This window comes from Pteronotus mesoamericanus, unplaced genomic scaffold, assembly GCF_021234165.1.
Source record: "Pteronotus mesoamericanus isolate MK-2021 breed Mesoamerican mustached bat unplaced genomic scaffold, CSHL_Meso_final scaffold_21, whole genome shotgun sequence".
In the NCBI taxonomy this organism is placed as follows: domain Eukaryota; kingdom Metazoa; phylum Chordata; class Mammalia; order Chiroptera; family Mormoopidae; genus Pteronotus; species Pteronotus mesoamericanus.
The window spans coordinates 20,288,342-20,309,082 of record NW_026555310.1 but is presented as its reverse complement, the minus strand read 5'-3'; positions in this window follow the sequence as shown (position 1 = coordinate 20,309,082).

Here is a 20,741-nt window from a genome sequence, read left to right as displayed (position 1 = left end):
CAAAGACATACAAGAAAAATTAAGACCAACATCACTCATGAACATAAATACAAATATTCTTAAAATGATAACCAATAGATCCAAATGGAGTTTACACCAAGAATGTAAAGTTGTTTTAAAATTTGAAAATTGGTTAATTTACAATATTAACAAACTAAAAAAAAAAGACTAAATCATATCAATAGCTATATAGAAAAAGCATTTATAAAGGCCAAAATCTATTCTTGAAAATTCTCAGTGTATTAGAAGAGAAACTTCTCAACTTCATAAGGAACATCCAACTTAAAAGTGGAATCATATTTAAATATGAAAGAATAAATGCTATCTCTTAAGATCAGGAATAGGACAAGGTGTCCACTTATCATAGTTTCTATTTAAGTTTGTATTGGAGAGGAATAAGGCAATAAAAAACAATGAAGGACAGCTAAGTATAAAAGCAGTAAAAATGTATACAGAAAATCTGATTCAATTTACAATAAATCTACTAGAACTAATGAGTTTAGGTTACAGAAATAAGAACAATACACAAGAATTAATTGTATTCTATATACCAAAAAGAAAATTCAAAAATTAAAATTTAAAATACAATATCATTTTTAATAGTATCAAAATTGTGAAGCAGGGATTAAAAAAAAGTGTACCAGAAAAAAGTGTACCAGATCTATTCATTAAGTATTATAAATCTTTGTTGAGAGGACATGAAGAAAGACTAAATAAATGGAGAGAAAGACATATGACTCTTACTTTTTTCATTGGTTAGAAGACTCAATATCTTTAATATGTCAATTCTCCTCTTCCCATTTTATATGTTACAGACAGCAATTCCAACATAATCACAACTAAAATCCTAGAAGATAACTTCTATGAAACAAACTAATCAATTCTAGCATGTAAATGAAATGTAAAGGCCCTGAAATACCACATAACTCTGGGGTTGTTTCAAGTTTTATTATGAAGCTATAGTAATTTTTTTTAAAAAGTGTGGTTTTGACACAAAGAAGGGCAAATCAATAGAACATCCGAGAGCATTTAGAAATTGACTTGCAGATAATTGAAAAACTGATCTTTGACAAGGTGAAAAATGGAATATCAGTGGAGAAATTATACTCTTTTCAAAACCGATGCTGGAACAATTGGCTATCCATATGGGAAAGTTAAAACATTGATCCACACCTTGTACCATATACTAATGTTAACTCAAAAAGAATCATAAACCTAATTATGAACCCTTAAGTCTACAGAACTTCTAGAAGAACACACAGAAGAAAAATTTTGTGACTTTCAGTTAAGCAAATATTTCTTAGATATAACATCAAACATAAACCATAGAAATAAAAAATAAGTTGACTTCATAAAACACAAAAAGTTACATTCTTCAAAATTCAAGTTATAGACAACAGGAAAATATTTTCAAAATGTATTTTGATGAAAGATTTGTATTCAGGATGTATAAAGGACTCTCAAAGCTCAGTAAGAAAAAAAATGTTTAGCCCAATTTAAAAATGGGCAAGAGATATGAACAGACACTTCACCAAGAAGACATGCATATATCAGATAAAAGAAAATATTCTCAACATTATTAGTCATTACATAAATGTAAGTCAAAATCGCTGTGAGATACAACTGCACATTTATTAGAATGACTAAAATTAAAAAGACAAAACATACCAAATGGTGGTGAGGATATGGAGGAACTATTATAGAACCCCATTCACTACTGATGAGAAAACAGTGACAGGTCCTTAAAAAATTAAACTTAGGCTGACCTTATGATCCAGTCATTCCAGTTCTAGGTATTTACTCCAGAAATGTTTAAAAAATATAACCAATAATGTTGTGGATATGAACGCTAATAGCAGCTTTATTTATAATAATCAATTGGAAATAACCCAGATGTTTATAAACAGATGAATAAACAAATTGTCTAGATATATAAAATAAAATATGACAACAATAATAAGAAATCAAATGTTGATACACATAACATGAATAAATCAGAATAATGAAAACTGTGAAAAAAACAGACCAAAGGAAAAATATGTACATAATATATGATCCTATTTGCATTAAATTTGAGAAATGAAAACTAATCTACAATGACAGAAAGAACATAGGAATATAAGAAAACCTCTAGGGTGATGGATTTGTTCACTATCTGATTATGGTGACAATTTGGGAGGGTCTATATTTATGTGAATACTCAAATTTTATACTTGAAACATGTGCACGTTATAATATATCAATTATACATCAATGAAATAGAAACTATTATTATACTATATGTATATTATTTTTCTTCCACTAGAATCTATGCTTTATTCAAGCATAGATTTTTGTCTGTTTAGTCTACTGTTATATAGCCAATGCTTAAAGAAATGCTTGGCAGACAGTAGGTGCTAAATAAATATTTGTGTGATAAGCAATCTAGGAAGGTTCTTAGGCTCTGACTCATCCAAGTGCAGAAGTAGTGGGTTCATTCACAGAGATGTAGAAACATAATTATGAAAATGTTTTCATTGAAGTGGGAAAAATAATATCAATTAGAAAATGTGAACTTTAGGTATTTATGGTACCTTCAAATGCAGATGTTTAGTAAGCAGTTGAAATAAATGAGCTTATGGGCTACAGATAAAAAAATTAGGTGACTACAAGCAGTTGGGCGGTAGTCAAAGACATTGACTTCAGTGAAATTACTGAAAGATAGTTGACAAAGTAAGAAGATAAAGGTCAAACAGAATTTACAAGAGAGCTGTCATTTAAGGGATGGGCTGGGAAAGAAGACACTATAAAGGGGATTAAGATAGGGTAGCTAGAATGATTGAGAAAAAGCCACTTGACCATTGTCTCAAAATCCAATAGAGATTAACAGTTTTGAAAAGGATGAATAGTCAAAAACTCACATGAAGAACAGGCACTAAGTAAAAACAAGGGTTGAATCACAGCTCCCTGGCACAGTAACTGAGAGAACACAGGGTCTTGGGAAGAACAGAGTTGTGGAAGATTTGGTGGTAAAGGCAAGATCTCAGTGGAAGAGAGTTTTTGAATAAAGAATCAACACAGCAAAGGCCTTGTTTTAGGGAGATATCATGGTAATTGCATGAGATGTGAATTTAAACAGAATTCAGAAGGAAGGTCTTTTGTAAAGCGATGTATTGCAGTGAGGTAGAGAGTCTGTGTACAAATGCTGTCAGTGGAATAGCAAGGAAAAAACACCACACAACATCACAGAGAAAATATTATATAACGTATTAATGTATTAGAAAGGGCAAAGGAGATTGAGAACTAAAATGAGATCCCATGTTTAAAATCATGGCAGAATAAAAAAATAAGGATATTAATTAGCAATAAGAAAGTTGGGTGAGACCTGCTTGAAGAAGAAAAGAGGAATATTCGAATTTACCAAATATTTTTGTTCTCCTTTAATTTCCTAGTCCAAGTTTTAGAGGTAACTGCAAAGGTGTACATAATGAATCTATAATTCATGACAAAGAAATCCCACACAGTCACTAGAATTTTTCTAAAAATTAGATATGCTGACTTAATGAGATAGCGTATCATCTATCATTTATTTGGGTGTTATTGGTAAAATCACAGCCATAGTTTCACTGCATAATTATAATTGAGGAAAAGTTTTCTCTGATATATTTGTTAAAGCTTTAGCTACTTGGTGATGATATGATGATGACGATGATGATGAGTGTGTGTTTTAAAGAAACTTTGATGTGACAGCAGTGTCCTGAGGGCATCAGATTAGATGCTTGGTGTTTGAAAGACAACTTCTTCCTGAACTACTCAAACAGAAAAATGAACACAATATACTCTCCAGCTACTGCTATGCCCTCAAGCTTGGGTTGGAAGTCAAAATAAAAAAAACCCAACCCCATCTCATTGAAGTTCTTTTTAATTAGGACTGCAGAGAACCAATTTCTCTCTTTGTTAAAAAAAAAAAGTGTGATTTCACAGAATTTGACAAAAGAGGTAAAAAATAAGCTTACTGTTTCTCAAGACCACATACAATATATTCAATCATAATACCATTTATATATATATATATAAAAATATATATATACTTTATTCTTAATCATAAAGAGATTTGATTAAGCTAGGAAAATGTCTCATACCATTGAATTCATTAAAAAAATATTCAAACATGTAAAACCCTTAATTTCCCTCTATCACTGAAATGCTTTCAACTGATTTGTTTTCTAACAAACAGGCATTTTTTTTCTTCTGCAGAAATCTTATCTTGAATATTTGTGAATTTCTTTAAGCTTCCATTAATATACTATGCACATAAGTAAAAACGTAAGTTGTCACGTGTCTTGGGTAAAAGTAGTTTCTTTGAAAGTTCAAAAAATTCTGGGTCATTGATTAGCTGAAATTATATTAAACATTTCATATGACATTGATTAAAGACATCTTTTGTCTGTTTATTACCAGTCCAGCATGACTTTAATGCACATTTTATAAGTTTTTATCTGGTAGATTTTAACTACCTTGAGCAAAAGCACTTTGATAGCTCTTGTACAGGGATGTCCCCAGAAAGCAAACTCTAAGCTTCACGTCTTAGTGACCCTTGCTTTGCAACGAATCTTCGTATCCTATCTGTGCCCTGGATTCCTCACCTGTGAAATGGAGACACTTTTTTCTTGCACCAACCTGACAATTTTGAAGTAAAAAATTACAAAACATCACCTTTAAAGTATCCAAAAATGCCATCAGTGGATATTTGACATGTTTTTCTATCAAGACCAATACATTCAATTGTTGTTGTCACTTTTCATTGTTTAAATCACCCTAAATTTGATAGAGGTTTTTGAACACGTCAACATGCTAGAATAAATACCGTGAGACAGGATCTCAGTATCTAGTAAGACTTGGTTACAAAATTAAGCAAAGGAAGCCAAACGTAGATGCTCAGTGCAGCTCAGCCCTAGCATAAAGAAAAAAAACTGTAATCATATCTAATTAGTGTTAAAATAATGTTTCCCTTTGAAAGTTTTAATTAAATTAGCTCTGTTTTATTACATCAACATTCTTGATGTAGAGTACACTGTAGAGCACAAAGACTCTGATGAGTTAAATGGTGCAAAGTGTTCTTATGCCCTGTGTGGGGCAGAACCTGACAAGCAGTGGCTGTTGTTAGCAGATGTCTGGACCATCGGTGGAGCCAGGATGCTTGCTCCAAACAGCAGGCTGTCCTTTCAACCTTTGTTGCTTCTACCAAACCTCCCATTGAGCTTTCAATTTTACAGCATCGCAAGGAAACAAAGACATTTCTTACAATTTGCCCCTCAGTTCAGCGACGAATTCTATTTAAACTTGTCTAACCTCTCCTAATGTTATTAGTTATTGTTGCCAGTCCATGTGTGTCCCCTGGCAATGAACTACCTGTTCTGGGAGGAGGAGGGGTGTCCTTCAGTTTGATAAAGCAACACCAGATTTACTGGCACACCTACAGGACACTTGTCTCAAGACTGCTGCAAATTTAATTAACCTTATTACAAATACGGTTTTCTTGATGATTACATCACAATTTGGTCTTACTTTGCCTACTGTTGTTTCAAAGTAATATATGCTTTCTAAAATCGTTTTCTAGAAAATCTCAGGCTATTGGAATAACTACACTTATCTTGGACATACACAGGATATCTATGATCCTTTTCTACATGTTAACCTAACACATAGGTTAAAAATATCTTCTTCCCTGCATCCTTGTGTTTTTACCTTTTTTCCTTCAGACCTCACTGATGTAATGGCAAGAAGTGACTTTACAATAAAACTAAAGCAAATCTAAGACATTAAACATACATAAAAGTTCAGATGTGGAAGTCAATGCAAGACTAATTGCCACCCTAAATTCTTATGAGAGATTATCCTGGTCTATCAAAGTGCAAATGATTTTATTATTTTCAAAGCACCAGTTATGTCCTTAACAAATGAAACATTGTCATTTACACATACACACACATACCTAAATGTGTTTTTATCTCCAAAGTACTTTTGTCTCCTTTGTCCCTGATGTCCACAGTCTCTAGAATTAAACTAGGAGATTGGGAAGAGACCTTCAGCCTATCAACGAATCCTCAGCACAAGCCTGGAATGCCCCACCTCCAATTTAATGTGCTTTCCTTTCGGCAGGCAACCCATAAGAGTCTTCTAGAATTCCCTAGTAAACTAGGAGAAATGTAGTAACTTCTGCCCCACCTGAGAGCAACTCCCAAAGTTTCATCTGATCTCAAAAGAAACAGGTGTCCTTTTGCTTCTGCCAGATGTTGGCCAGTGGAAACATCTCTAAAGTGAAAACGCCTTAGAGCTATTCAGATTTTGGTAGCTAGACTTTTGATGGTTTGAAGCCCCAGGCATAATCAGCTGGGCCTGTCTGGGGCTTGTTACTGACAGATGAAGTTATGTTCCAAATAGATCCTTTTATTTGGCAGGAGAGGAGGACAAATGAGACCACTGCAGAAGCTCACTAAACAACAAGGACTTGAAAGTGCTGATGCCCCTCTGGGAGTTGAACAGCTATTGCAGAGGTCTGATCACAAACTGTCTGGCTGATACCCGCTTTGAAAGGGCAAAAGAGAAAATTTTGTAAAAAATATAGGTGCCCAACAATCAGAGAGTTGTTAGCTTAACAGCATATTCAATGGGATGCTTGGGAGGCATTAAAAATAATTTATGAAGAGGTTATAACAACAGAAAAATGCTTACGCTTTAATGTTAATTGGAAAAAAGATACAGAAATGTAAGTATAAAGAATAAAATATTTAGATGGGAAAGGAAGCACATATCAAGTAGTTAGGTTATTATGGCGGTGAGATAAAAATGCATTTTTATGTATCTTCTTTCTGCCCTGATTTTTCATAATAACTGATAATAATACAATTAAAATTGGTATATTGTATTATTATAAGTAATAATGTATTATTTTGTATAAAAGTGAATTTAAAAAAATAGAATAATGTGTAAAACTATCAAAAGTTAGTTGTAAAAGTAAGTCTTATGCCTTATAATCAGGAGCAAATTTATATTATTAGATAAACAATTTGAGAATATTTTTTGTCTTTTTTTATTTGACTCCCTGTTCATCACTAAGAAATTGAAATTGAATGAGTACATCCTCCCTGAGAACAGGTATTATTGTGTTCTTAGCACTGCTCAAATGGGTCTCCTCTCACTGAGGTCCCTCTATAAATATCTGAAGAATAAATATAATGAGCAGTCCAGATACATATTGTTTCCAGGAGTTTCTTATAGACACATTAGATATAGTTCAACCCTCCATAAATAAGATAGGAGAATTTAGTCAGCCATCCCTTACTGGTAGTGGGTGAATAGAAAAAAAATATTCATAATGTCTAAGATAAATGAGAAATGTTTCTATTAGATTTTTTTTTACTTATCATTTGTTAAAGTATTTTAATTATTTTGAAAGAGCTTCCAAAATTATTTATTCTCAAACTTTCTACTTTTTGGACATTGCTTCCCCAATGTACTATCATGACATGTAACTATTTTTAAAACAACCCTCCGCAAGTTGCAAACATGAAAAAACTTTGGGGGTCAGAGGTACAAAAGCAAGACTAGCAATCTAGGGCCACTTTCTGCTTGTGGTGGCCTCCATGCTAAAAAAAAATGCCTTCCCGTGTACCTACCATGACAAGGTTTCTTCACTTAAACTGTCTAAAAACATTCTGAGTAAGGTACTCACTTAGGTCAACAAACAGCTGTTAAAAACAAAATATAAAGTTATGAATGAATTTGAACCCACCTCTTCTCAATGCTTAGTTGAGCTGTGCTAAGAAAATAGGACTTTCATTTAGGAAAAAAAAAAGTAGATCGTTAAGCATGAGAAAGGATGGTGGGCCTGAATATGGGCACCTGGATGGCAGCTACAGGGTATCAGATACTTGATAAAACTTGGAAAGAGCCACAGCAGGACATGAAAATAAATGTGGAAACAGAGGGGGAAAACATAACAAAAACAGATGGCTTCTATTTTGAAATTTTATTAGTGAACACTGTAGGTGCTCAGACCAGACCCTGTCTTTTGTGGTTCTGAGAACACAAGACCACCATCCACAGGTGCTTTTCCTCCTACTGGGAACCTGCAGGTTTTCTACTGTGGACCCCCACTCTTTAGGCTATAGTGGTATCTTGTACTCTAGGAGCAGAGAGCTGGAAGTGCCTAGCAATGTGTACCTTATCTCCTTATGCCCTGCCTTGCAGGCTTGAGTACCAGGTCACTATGGAAGTCCAATTCATTTGTCTTTAGGAGATAACCCTAAGGTGTAATTTACATTCCAAGTCTCCTCACAAGGCAAGGTTAGGACTTCTCCTGAAATCAAAGCCTGCTTCGTTTTCAGCCTTTCCTATCCTGCATCCCCCACTCCCTTACTGATTTCTCTTGGGAGCATGTCCCAAATAAATAACTTGCACAGGAATCCTTTTCTCTGGTTCTGCTTCTGGAGAGCTACAATACTATTACCACAAAAATCAAGACACATGGCCATTTTTTCTTCCTTTTCCTGTTTTCTTCTTCTGCCCTCCCATATTCATTCCTCCTTTTCACCAGTTCTCAGAACTTGTACCTGGCCATTATTCTTAATACGTTTTTCTGTTATACATATGAAACCAGCCTTATCCAGTGTAATTCTAGGAGAACTTAGCACTAATAAAATATTAATGCAAGTAATTTACATATTCATATTTTAGATACCGTAGCAAATGAGTTCAATGACTAAATTTCTGAAAGAACATCATAAGTTGTCCCTAACAAAGGAAATAAAGGATTATAAAGATATTATAATATTTCATCCATGCACATAAAAATCTATTCAGGGAATAGTTAATTCAGATGAAATTTGTGGAAAAATGTGTTTTTATAAATAATAGCACTTGATTACATGAAAATGAGAGGTGTACATGGTATGAAAACAGTATCCAAATTCTCTGCAGTGTTCCAAGTTCTAAGTCATATTCTATCTTATGCTTTTCCATGAGGTTTACAACATTTTTCTAATGTTCAGTACTTCTCTTTGATTAATAATGACACTTCACTTTCCTTCTCATTTCCATTTTTTCATCTTCAGTGTTGTCTTTCCACTTCTATTGTAGTGAAGTTTCATTACAGCTTCACAATCTATTTGATCACTACTTTTGTTTCATTAGCATTTCTATGGTATTTTAATATTCTTATGCATAGTTAAATTCCTTTAAACTTCTCGAAATGTTTAAATATTTGATTAAGTAAATATAAATCCAAAACATTAAAAATTCTTCATTCAACTAAATTAATACTTAGAATTGCATGTAATTATTATAACACATTTAACTATGGCACTAGGTTCAAAATAGATGAAATATATTGAACATTACATGCAGTAGAAATTATAAGCTTAATTAAAACAATAATTAAATGCTCAGGAGCAAATGCAACTCTTACAGTCACAACTTTCTTCTCATCTTTCAATGCCAACAGGTATAACTTAGCAGGCATTTTTTTTTCATTTAATCTCTAAATGCTTGTCCACTGGCTGATTAATTTCAAAGGTCTAGGGCAACATTACTAAATATTTTAAATGGACATCAAGATAGGATTTGGTTGCGTAGATTGCAGATCCAGTTCACAACAGTAATCCTATGGGCAAATGTTCTCTGATCTTCAACAATTGATTTGCAAATGAATTCGTGTTAGATGAATTGTCTTAATAGAAACCTTATAAACACTGCCTTTTCTTTATCTTGGAGATGAATAAATTAGTCAACTAAGTCATTGCTCTTGAACCCATCTGTCACATTAAGTGAAGTACCAATATTTACTGCATTAAAAAAATTTGTAACAGGAGCAATACATAGAGAGAGAGTAATAATATGGCAATGTACGTGGGCCCTCACACCCCTCAGTCAGATTTCACCTCTTCTTCTTTTATATTTCTTCTGTGTTCTATTTAATAATCATGAATGTTCCAAAATAAAATGGTATATGTAATTTGTTTTTTTAGTGTTTACTAATTCAGAACACCTTACTTATTGCATTTTACTTTTGTTCCTTAAACATGGACGTTTTTAAGACTCAGGTTAAAGGTGAACTCGTTATTAAAGCAAAGGCAGTTGTATCAAGGTCAGTTTTTCAAAAGAAAAATCCAACACATTTTAAAAACCAAAACCTTTCAAATGATTTTACCGAGTTAATTAGCATGTAGGTCACAATAACACTCCCAGAAAAGGGGGCAAAGAGACAGCATATGTCATTGCTTTATACCACAATAGCTAACACAATAAAAATGTTTATTTAAAGAAACAAAAATCTTTGATCCTCTTGGAATTGACAAACCATTAGTTCTACATTTTAAAATTTCAGAATTTCTTTCTATCCAGGGAAATATTTTATAGAATAAATCTAGCTGAATTATCATTTTCCAGGAAGACAAAGAAATAATTCACATTTACCCAGAATGAATATGTATTTGAAAATGGTCTGATTTCGTAGAATTGAATTAATATATATTTCTAATGTCCTTAATGGGTAAAATCACAATCTTTGTCATTAAATGTAGCTTTGAGGTGTGAGCAATAATTTAGTGAGACTTTTAAAAAATACTTTAAACAAAAATGAGTTTTCCCCCTTCAAAGCAGTTTCTTGGAAACAAATAAACAAACCAACTTATTCCAGTAATTCCATTGCTCTGTTGGTTTTGGAATTGTCTTTCAGAAACTGCAATATATTCTTCGGGATATCTCAATAACCAAACTCCTTTGATGGCATGAGACTCAAAAGTCATTTTAAGCTTTTTATTGCTTACTGAATTGGGTGAGAACACTTAGGTAATACATTTGGTTAAATCCGTGAGACGTTCCTATAAAAAAATGAAGTATTGAGGCTGTTTTTTTACATAACTTCAAAATTATTATGAAATTAAATATAAAATAAGATTTTCAAAATTACTTCAAACAGTAGCCTTCATAGACCAAAGTAACCTTGAAAAATGACATTCATTTTAAGGAGTATGTATTTACATATGAAAGTATTCTTACATATAATATGTACATAGAGATTTGCAAACTATTGCTAACAGTTGTTATATTTGATTCCCTAACTTCTGCACCTTTATTTCATTCATTCATTTATCCATTCACCCATCCATCCACCTGTCCAATTAATCATTCATTCATTTGTTAATCAAACATTTAATAAACTATTACAATGTGCAAGGCTAAATCCAAAGGCATGAGATAAATAAGATATAAGTCCCTGCTTCTCTTTTGTGTCCTCATATTTTTCCCACAAAAACCACAAATTAAATATCTCTTCCTAAATGGAAAAAGTGCTAAAAATACTTTGAACCTAAAGGAAAACATTTATTTTGTAACAAAAGTCTATTCTAAGAGAAAATAGTCAATGAATTTACTGACATTGCAATTCTTGTGTTTTCCTTTTTCCTGTTAACAACTTAAGTAACCTGTCACTTGGTTTTAAAACTCAATAAATTTTCCTGAATGAACTCACTATACATCAATTAGGCATAGAAATGACTTAATCGCCCATCTCATTAGCTGAACTCTTACCATACATTATTCTCTAAACCTAATTTTAGAAGATAGCATATGATAATAAAACAAACTCATGTTATCAGTTTATTTTAAGGAACAGATTCCAGGGAATATTCTGGGATCAGTATCATTCAGACTAACACTCTAATCATTCAACACTTATATCTGAGTAATTGACAAGGTGAATAATTATGCAAAAACATGATGCTGACAGACTGCAAAGATCTGTAATCCTTATGGATGTAACATTATTCAGGATACTATACTTAGATAAAAAAGTAAATTCTCTCCAATGTTTTCAACAACCAATAATTTGCAAATTAAATGTTATATTTTTATAATTTTTATAAACTTCTACAATTTTATTTAATAATAAAATATTTTTAAACAGGATATGCCTTTCAGCAAAGCTTCTATCTCTGGGTATCTAATAACCAATTTTTAAATCAAAATTTAATATAAATAACTATTATAAACATTGCTCTCTCAGTCAAGAGGCAAAAATTAAACATCTAGCCTTCAGCTTTACATGATACCATTTTCTCTAATGGAAAGATTGTGAAATGATAAAAATGTCAAAACTGATTCAGTCCAGAAAGTGGTTGGTAAGTTACAGTGATGAAAAATGAGTATATAAGAAATGACTTGCACTTTTAAACTTTTAACTTGCACATGTTAAATTTTATAACATTCCTGAAGCTTTCCTGATCATAATATCTAGAGTGAGAAAATACAAAGGAAAGAGCATCACCGTACGTCATCCCGTTTCTTGGACTCTGATCAGGAGGCATGTGGTCAAAGGAGAAGAATGGGGGGTGGCAAGGAAGACGGGGGGCCTGGAGAGCTTTTGAAGCTGTTATGGCATCTGCACTGCATCCTAAAAGCAGTGTTCAACCATGGAACGTTTCTAATCGTAAAATAATACGGCCAAATTTCTATTATTAGAAAGATCACTTCATTGGCAGTATGGAAGTTTGATGCAAGGGGGAGAGTGAAAAAATGAAGATGGCATGAAATAAAATCAGGTTTACATCAAGAGGGGAAAAAGGGATAGACACAAGGGACACTGTAGACTAATGTATTTAGGTTAAACTCCACTGAAGGGGTTCCTTCTCTATATTTGCATAGCCTAGACTGAGTTGACTAAACATTAACATCAGTGAAAAGAGTAACTTAATATATGAAATTCTAGACAATGGAGACATGATGTGTTTTAAAGGAAAGTTATAAAAATTGTTTTTCAGGAGATAATTCATACATAAAATCCCAGACACAAACAGTAACAACACACAGACACAGGCATACACACCCCTGACCAAGAGAGATTTAAAGTTTGCAAAGCATTTCCATATGCTTTCCTTAATGATCACAACAACCTTGTTGTAATAAGTACCATTGCCCCCACTTTGTAGTTGAATACACTGAAATACAAACATGATTCTATTCCTATGAGGTCATTCAATTGTGAATCTTTGGTGGACTTAACTCCAAACCTTTCTACTTTGAGTTGTTGTTACCCTGACACCAAGTTAAATTTCTGCCTGAAAGTGGTGTACTTCTAGACAAACACCAAAGGACCTTTCCTAGAAAGTCTCAAACCCTACACATATATCAATTATTCCACTTAACCATATAATCTTGGCCAAGCAAGCTACTTCTCACTGAGCCTCAGCTGTTGTGACAATAAAATAAAATAATGTACTTAAAATGCCTTTGGCATTGTTCAGCACTCTTTTTAATCCCATGTTTTTTCCCAAATATTTGAAGATAGCTACACTGTATCAAGCAGAAATGAGCCCTGTTTCATATGTCAAGTTTAAAGTATGCAGTGGTGAACTCTGAATATATCCATAAAATTTACTTCTTAGAACAGAGGGCATAAAAATTAGAGGGCCAGAGCTGAGGCCTCTAGGTACAGTATCAATGAACAGTAGCTAAGAAGGCCAAACAACAATAGTAGGATACAAACCATTTAAGAGTAGCAATATAAAGTATGAGGAGATGAGAGTTTCCAGTAGTTGCATATACCCAAAGACTATCAGATATTGCAAAGAGAAAAAGGGGAATGATTGCTGATAACATTTCATTGAATTTGACAATTGAAAAAGGCATTGTTCATAATAATAAAATTGTCATCCATGAACTTTGCAAAATAATTAAACACAGTCCAGGGACACAAGAAAGTCATACTTTGTTCTTTAGAATGTCAATCGAAGCAGTGCAGTATTAAGTAGCAAGAGTTCCCACATGTGTGTATACTGTTTCCCAATAATTCTAAATTCAAGAACTTTTCCCACTTAAAAACAATCAGAATTACATCAACAAAGAATAAAAAAATGTGGTTTTGAAGAAAAATTTGTGGTTTACATAAAAATTTAATAGAAATCATTGGTGAGAAAACTGCTGGGCTATGCTTAAAGATGCTTTATGCTTTTAACAATATTGTCAGTAAAGACAAAGAAAAGGATAAGTAGAGGAACCATTAAAAAATCCTGAACCTAGGGTTCATCACTGCAATTTTTGAACAATAATTAAGTTAATGAAAATCCTACCAGGGTTCAAGAGCTTTTGACACATTTTCTCTTTTATTGTATGCTTTCATTGAACAAAAAGTGCAACAGACCAGACCCTCCTTAGCACACAGACCAAGTAATCCATAATCTCTAGCTATCCCAGAGATATACAAAAATTGAGGATACTTCTAGATTAATCAGCTAGTGCCTATAATTTGAGCACACTTGAGGATATTTCTAGATTAACAAACTCATGCCTATAATTTAGGCACACGTATCTAGATTTAGCCAAAAGCATCTTCATAATTGAATACAGTGGTTCCTAAATAAGTTTGATATAATGTGAAGACAATGTTCAATTGTTGAGGACTTTTATCAATAATTTTTCACACCAGATTTCCCCCATAAGTATGTATTAATCCAAATGCCATATATCACACAATACCGCAAAGTGGAGTTTTAAAATAGCATAAAGAAAAATAGAAATGAAGAATGTGCTGGCCAGTTTTCTCAGAGAAATCACCATACCCTGAATTTCAGAATGGGAAAAAACTATCAGCTTAGAATGCTGTCAGGACAGAGACACAACACAGGCAAATTATCCCCTGTCTTCTTGGAAAATGAACTCTCCGGTTAACTAGGTTTATGTAAAGAACATACCTTGTTTGGCAAAGGAATCTTTTCCTTACTCCCTTTTTCTCTCAAGGTTATAGGTTACCTAGTTTGTCCTGTGGCATCTTTTAAAACAAAGGTACTTGAAGACACATTTTCAACAGGTCTCTTTCAGCCTAAGAGAGATAAGGAGTCACTGCCTATTGGGTCATTCACCTCCGACAGAGAAGGGTGACCCAGATGATGGGCACCGATGCCCTCAGCCTTCTTCACTTTAGTAGGATTTGTCTGGCCTTTTTTTGGTTTGTTTCCAATGTAGGTAAATGAGCTCTGCAAATATTAACCTGTGGCAGGCATGCTGTGAGCCTCTTTCTAATGAGGCCCTAAGGATGTAAGCTGGAGGAGCTATTTCAGCTGGTCTAAAGGCAATACCTAACAGTCAGGCTTTTAATTTGACTTAAGTGCAAAGCAGAGAAGGGCAGCCTTGGAAAGCTTTTCAGATATGAAGAAATAAGCTCAAATCATAGTATAATCTAGTTAGCAATACAATAGGGCTTTCAGAAACGACCTAAAGAAAATATTTTTTTTTAAATCCCAAACTAGTCACACAGCATTAAGAAGGTCTGTTATTTGAAAGTGCTCCTTTGCAGACATATCTGCATTTATTTTAATAAAAAGTAGGCTCCTGACCCAGGTTCTGGGAGGTAGCCATATGACAATGATCTTGGCGCCAGAGCTATTTGCAGAAATGCATTAAGGAAGAGGAGATCAAACTTCAGTAATGTTCTTTTTTGTTTAGTGATCATCGCACTTCTGCACCTTCTCTTAAATTAATTCCCTTTTTTTGTATTTATTCTGTACTTTATTATATAATCTATGCCTTGTAGATTCCTGCCAGTGAGATCTGGATAGGGTTATGAGCCCCTAGGATGCAAGGATTCCGTCAGTATAAACAGCTCTAAACAGTGTGAATGCAGTGTGGGTCTTCAAAATGTTTTTCTGATAATGATGATGAATCTCTTTGGAAAAGTTAGTGACAGTCAAAGAAAAGGTGGAAGTAATTATCTTTAACTTTTGTCCAGAAAAAAAGGCTTTCTTCTATAATTTGCCCTGATTTGAAAAATGGATGGATATCTATCTATGTGTCTAGCTGCCTATCAACTATCATTTCTCCGTATCTCCGCCCTCCCCACCACTTGGCTCTGTCCCCAGGCAGGGAAAAGCATCGGAAGCCCTGGGTCTGCAAACTGCAAAACAATAAAAATGGCAGACGTGATTCAAAGTATTCGTTGAGATAAAATTATTTCAACAGAAGAGAAATAATGTAGTAGAAATTAAATTGTATAGTATATGTTATAGACTATTTGAGTGGTTTATTACAAAAATAAACCTGTATCTTTGCCCGTGGGGCAACAAATCCTTCCTCTACATAAGGTCTCAGAGAATAATCTCTAGTGAGGAAATATTCCACAAGTTCATACCTTTCACTCTATTTTCTTTCACGAGTCCCTTGGCACGCAATAATGTCGTGCAGTATGACACAGAGCACACTAGCTGTTATGAGACAGACACAATACCCATCGGTAGCAATGGTATAAGATGCTTTATTGTTCGAACATACACCCTTCAGAGTGTATAAACTTAAAACTTTCTTAAATTCCTGTCAAACCTAAGCATTACAATAATGTATGCTTTCCTTTTTAATTAAAAAAGCTCCAATATACATATATATTTTCATTTAATTTCTCACTCTTGGGCATATAATATTAATTTTTGAAACCAAAATGGTGGTTTAACTTATTTACCAAAAAATAATGATAATGCTGTCTAGTATTTAAGTGCAGGTCCTATGAAACTCTGTTAAAAGGTAATATGTAAATTAAATTCACCTCTCCAGTTGCTAATTAATCCGGGTGTCTGTGATTGGAAACAAGCAGTTAATTTATACTAAATTACTATCAATGTGCTGACTTGCAGGCCACTCTTTCTTTTGTGTGTCTAGAAGTGTATATGAAAGAAAATGAAAATTAGGGAAATAGATGGGAGAACCTTCAAAGGTTACTTTATACCTGTGTTACCTGAATGCTTCCTACCTCAAAATGTTAGTTTCATTTCCCTATTTTTCTGCTTTAAGTTGGTAGAAATCATTAGTACAAGATAATATGCCATTTTGTCCAACTGCCTTCAAAAAAAGAATTCTTTTCTATGATGTAATTTTAGTGTTAATATTGAAAGGCGCTTATGGCAATTTGCTCTAATCATTTTACAAGTATAAAGGTATCTTTGAAAGTCATATATTTTTAAATCCAGAGTATAATTAACCAGTAGAAAATTGTTTTTAATAGACCACCTTTTAGTCTAGAAGAAACTGAATTTAGTATTTTCAGATATCTTGCAAATACCATTTTCTTTCATCATTTATTTACAAGTACATAAGTATAACACTTTCAAATGCTATTTTAAAGACCTTTTGAGTATTCTCAGTTAATACTCACATTATTTCTGTGAGATAAAATAATATGTATTATAAAATGTTATGTTACCACATGTTCCCATATTTCACCTTTTTTCCCCCTCAATATAGCACACATGTGTTCAGTGCCAAGTATCTATACAATGTGGAATTATGGACTATGAAGCTTACAAAATAAACACAGTTTCTGTCCTCAAACAGCTTAAAACAGAAAAGGTAACTTATTTGAATTTACAAATCCCACAAATATCTCCTAAGTAATAAAAATTCTTACTTTTCTCTGAAATTGCCATCCAATCATAGACTACTCTAGACTATTTAGATTTGTTAGAGTGATAGACTCTAACATTGTTCTTAGAAATTCAGCACACTCATTTTCACTGCTTCTCTTCTAATGAACCAAAATAACTGTAAGTAGGAATGTATATGTCACTCCTTTTACATAGTTTTTTACCTTCTTCTACAAGATAGCTTTATTTCTTAATAGCAAAGGAAATCACAGAGCACACCAGGACACCAGGGTTGCGAAGAGGATGCCAGGCAGATGGAAACACACAGGAAAAGCCGGATTGATAGGACTGAAGTCTGGGAGAAGGAACGATGAGGGAGAGAAAAGAGAGAAGAGTGAGAGCGGTAAGCAGTGTTTAAGGAAGACTTTGAAGCCACGTTAAGGAGTTTAGTTAGATTCACTCTACAAATTAAAGAAAGCCATCATAGGCTTTCATGGAAAGCAGAGACATCTTACTCGGAGTTTGGAAAGATCTGACAAACGTGTAAAGGGTGTTTTTGGAAAACAGCAAGACTAGAGGCAGAGAGGTGTTTAAGGAGGTATTGCAATAACCCAGGAAGAATTGCTAGAGCAAACGGACTGAGGCAGTGGGGAAAGAGATGAAGAGGGAGGGCTGGCCTGAACAGAAATTTAGGAGGAAGAAATGATAGGATTCTGGGGAAGGGTTGTGAGCTGGCAGTGTCAGCCAGGTTTTAGGTTGAGTGTCATTTGTAAGTAAGAGGAAAATACAAAAAGAGGCATCATTATTATTTCATTGTGGAAGAGGAAAAGAGGGGTGTGTCACATTGAACCATTTGGAACAGTTCACATTTGAATCATCCATGACAGCCAAGTGAAGTCCAGCAGGCACATGCATATACAGGCCCACTGTTCCAGACAGAGGTGGGAAGTAGGAATAGAAATGTGCATGTCATTAGCACTCAGGTTGAAATAGGAAATCTTGAATATGAATGAGAGTCATAGTTAAGTAGAGAGCAACAAAAGAAACAATAAAGGAGAGAGCACTAATACAACTGCACTCGCCTAATTTCTTAAGCCTCATACTAAAAATCAAATTTCCTAAATTTTCATAAGCAATTAGCTGACTTTACTTGGGTCACCATTACCGTTACTGACTCTTCTTTCTCATTATTACTTGCCAGTGATTCAAACCATTCAATCGTATTTTTGCCTCTGAAATTCTGTTCTATTTATTTTTACTTGAAACTACGCTTTAATATGTATCAATACTGTTACACATGAACTTTGCTTACTCATTCCACCTTTGCTAACACTAGGTGATTTCTACCTTTTGATCCTAAAAAAACAGCGTTGTAAACAATGTCCTTTAACTCAGATAAGCTGCGTGTATTATGAAAAGGTATTTACTTAGAACTGGAATGTGCCCACATCTCCCCTTTTTTTCCGAAACAAGAAAACTAAAACTTATTAATGTATTATGCTAAAACATGACTACAGCTCAATACTCCCATCTCTGAGATTTTCTCCTAAAACATAATTGAACAGGTGCCCATCCTTATAATTTGAGGAGATGGGAAATGAGAAAGGGGGTTAGTGAGTATACACGAGGAATATATATCACTGAAGAAAATTATTTATATGTACATATATATAGCATATATATATATGCTTAAGCTGTAAAATGTTATTCAGTTGCTAGCTATTATTAACATTTTGTTTCTCTTTTCAAAGCTAGCTTAATTTTATTCAGTTCTCTGTATAATCATATAAAATGAGCAAAAAATAACTATTATTCCTAATGATGTTCTATCTTCTACCTTTGGAAGGTAGCCATAGATATATGATTAAAAAAAAGAAAGAAATTATGATGAAATAAATTTTGGATCCTGTGCATGTGTACATTTCTTGTAGTATTGAAATGTATATTAAATATTTTAAAAGCTCTACAGATTGCTATTTAATTTTGTTCAACTCTGTGTTCGGCAAATTTATTTCACTTAAGAACCTGAAGAGGTTGACATCTATTAACAATTTATAAAAGTAGTGGCGCATGGAGCAGGTTCGAAGAGATAAGCTTAACTCAGTGTTCGCTGGCGAGCTGATAAGGCCAGAAACAGCACTGTGATTTCTGCAGGCCCTCCGAACTTGCCCCTCATAATAGGATGCTGACTTTCCCTCCCATGATTTCCCTGGCCCTCCATCACCCTGGGGCTTCCAGTCAAAAATTTATTGCAAAGGAAAACAATTTCTTCTGTCTTAAAATGCTAAGCTCTTAGTGGGTACGTAGAAGGTACATCTTTTTCTCTGTTCTACTAAAAACAGCAACTTGCTATTGTAAACAATATTTATTTTGTTTCTGATCAGCAACCGTTAGCAAGATTTTTATTTAACAAACACAATATAGTGCTTATTATGTATCAGGCAGTATTTTCTAAGTGCTTTACAAATACAAATTCACTGAAACCTCGAACGACTTTACAAAAAAGGCACTCCAGTTATCCCTAGGTTGCAGAAGGGCAAGCTGAGGCTCAGAGTGATGAAGGGAAGCGGCCACACCAGGGTTAAGAGCCAGGTATTTCCTGTCAATGTTTTCATCTGCCCTCCACCTCCCATAGGCAAGGCTCGTGACTACCGTCTCTGAGGGGAAAAGGGTGCTGCTTGTACTGGCATCATCTCCGTTTGTTCTGGTTTTGTAACACATGATTAAAAATATATATTATATTATTGTACATATATAAGTATATGCTCTTAAAATATATCTATTCTAATGTGTACATATACATATTTTATATACCCATATCTATATTTTATTACATAGATATACATTACCCATGTATATGCAATGTATACATATTAGCTATTATTTCTATATTTATTTATTACAAATCTATATCAATATAGATATAACTAAAATAGTTGATCTGACTAGAAAAATTTGGTCTAAACTTTTATAATTAAAATGTCTCTTCATGTTGAGACTAGATTAATTTAGAACTGTGCTAACTTACTGCTTCACTTTGTTTTCTATTATAGTAAACAACAAAGCTAGGAATTTTTTCAAGTTTTTCTTCTACTAAATATCTGTTACTGCCACTTAAAAACATGTCAGCTACTATTTTTATCATTGATGTTTGTTTACTTGTTTTTTAAAAAATACATTGCATTGTCTTACTTTAAAAAATTTCAGTAAAAATAATTGCAAGGAAGTGAGGGGGGGATGTCAATGATCTGTAATTTACATTTCAACAGAGATACTAAAACAAACTGCTTTATTTTGATTTATTTTAGAGGTTTTTTTAAAACCTGTAGTAGGATTTCTAGTACAATCCTATCCTAA